The 2,445-nt window shown below is 45.4% G+C and overlaps 1 non-coding gene across 1 annotated transcript; it reads left to right on the top strand.

Moving 5' to 3' along the window:
* Positions 1 to 2,179: 2,179 nt before the first annotated feature.
* LOC113457850 lies at positions 2,180 to 2,283 on the top strand. Its single transcript, XR_003378338.1, has one exon. It is a non-coding gene; the product is annotated as a U6 spliceosomal RNA (small nuclear RNA).
* Positions 2,284 to 2,445: the final 162 nt, after the last annotated feature.

Here is a 2,445-nt window from a genome sequence, read left to right as displayed (position 1 = left end):
GCTTGTTTTGTTCTTTAAGACAGGATCTCACTCTGTAATCCTCTTGCCTCAGCCTCTTGAGTGCTCTGATTTACAATGTATGCTACCTCTCTGTATGTGTGCTCGTGTATATTTCTAGAGATTGAATCCAGGGCCTTGGGCAAGCACTCCTACACTGAGGTACTTCCCCTACCCAATATCTAGTGTTGTGGGAGAATGCTCTTATACACTGTAAAGATTTGTCACTCATATAGGTTTAATAAAATGCTGACTGGCCAGTAGCCAGGCAGGATGTATAGGCAGGGCAACCAGACTAAAAGAATTCTGGGAAGGGGAAAGGCAGAAAGTCAGTCACCAGCCAGATGCACAGGAAGCAAGATGAGAATGCCTCACTGAGAAAAGTTACCAAGCCATGTGGCTAAATATAGACAGGAGCTGTGGGTTAATTTAAGATGGAAGAGCTAGCTAGGAATATGTCTGAGCCACTGGACAAACAGTGCTGTAAATAATGTAGTTTCTGTGTGATTACTCCGTCTATAATCTAGCTTCTACTGAACACATACCATGTGCCAGGCACAGATCTTAGAATGTATAGGAAATTTCCTAACCTCAAGATAGTCCATCCTATAACTAAGATACTTTTGCATTTTACCAAAAGGAAGTTAAGGGAATAGAAAGTTTCTGGCCACATAAACTACCACCTATATTGTAAGGCTTTATTAAACATTAGTCATTTTATTTTTTTCTGCAGTAGTGACATCATCTAGATGGTACCAGGTCCTGCCATTGGCAAAGGTGTTGGGGTTGGGGCACTGTGAAAACAGCATTCCCCAAGAGTAGACCAAGGAGTCCCAAGGACCCTGGTCCTGTCTCAGTCTTTGGGAGAGCTCCCACTTCTACCTCAGATGCCTATGGCTGGAGTGGAGTACAGGTAGCAAACATGGGTTCCGTTCCCACTGCTCAGGAGTAGCCAATCCTATTCACCTACCTGTGAGAGAGAATAAGGCTCAGGAGTTGTAAGCGTTGGCAGAGCTTTTCTGTCCTGACCTCCTGGTCCCAAATAAACACATAGAAGCTTATATTAATCATAAGATGCTCGGCCAATACCTCAGATTTATTACTAACTAGCTCTTACATTTAAATTAACCCATTTCTATTAATCTCTGTATTAATAGAACTTGTGACTTGTGGCTTTACCTATCCTCTTGTATTTTGTTCCTTGGGGGGCTCGCTGGCTCCCCTCCTGACTCCCCTTTCTTCATCCGAGTCCTCGGTTTTATTTTCCCACCTAACTTTATCCTGCCTTGCTTTAGGACAATCAGTTTTATTATTAACCAATGAGGGTAATACCTACTCACAGTGTACAGAAGGAATGTCCCACAGCAAGGAGTGGGGGATGGCAGGTAGACATTATAACACAGACTCTGAACACCTTTCCTTTCCACTAAGTGTGAAATCTTGGTCATCATCCACTTGGGCCATCAGAAACGTGCCCACCAGCACCATCTGTACAAAGACAGCATCCAAGCGGCAATCTGGACCGAACCAGGCTCTGTGCAGCAAGCCAACAGTGGACTCATATACACATAGTTCTCTGTCCTCGTTTCCCATAGCTAGAGACCAAAATTCATATCCTTTCATTCTCCTCTGTCTTGGCCTAGTACCTAAGCCTTGCAGACCCTGAGGCCTCCAAAATCCACCAAGCAGAGAAAGGCGGGTTTTCTCTGACCTCACCCTTTTTAGTTGGCTGGCATCCACTCCGCCTGTGGTAATTCATAGTAGACGTGAAATCGCAAGTCAGCTGCGGGCCAGATCAAGCAGCCAGGGAGAGGCCACACTTCAGGGATCCTAAGCCTGGATTTCCAATATGAACCATGACCCAGAGACAAGTCAGCAGCTGGAGTCTGACAGTGATGTAACTGGCCTCACTAGGCACGTCAGAGGAGATAAGAAAGGGCTAGGTGTCTACCCTGAGGTCATAGCAAGCTGCACAGAGGCTGGGTAGCTGAGGACCAAGCCCTACAGTTCCTTGCCCCACACTAACTAGAATGTGTAGAGGTCAAAAGACAATTTCGTGGAGTCATTTCTCTCCATTCACCTTTATGAGGGTTCCAAAGACCTAACTCAGGTTACTGAGTTTGCAAGACAAGTGGCTGTACTTGCCAGGTTGTATTTTTCCACTTTAAAGAAAGAATATCCCATGCTCCCTATGGCAGCACATATATTGAAACTGGAATGATACAGAGATTAACATGGTCCCTGCACAAGGATGCCATGCAAATTCATGAAGCATTCCTAGTTACAAGGAAAAATAATGAATATCCCAAAGTTGGCACCGTGGTGCATGCCTGGGACTTCTGCGCTTGCAAGGCTGAAGCAAGAGGATCACTTAAGCCCAAAGGTCTAGAGCCAGCCTGGATAGCAGAGTGAGACTTCATCTTAGATAAGAAAGAAGGGGAGGCCGGG

This window comes from Microtus ochrogaster, linkage group LG8, assembly GCF_000317375.1.
Source record: "Microtus ochrogaster isolate Prairie Vole_2 linkage group LG8, MicOch1.0, whole genome shotgun sequence".
NCBI lineage: Eukaryota > Metazoa > Chordata > Mammalia > Rodentia > Cricetidae > Microtus > Microtus ochrogaster.
Note: the sequence above shows the minus strand (reverse complement) of the source record. Positions and strands in the feature narration are given on the sequence as shown.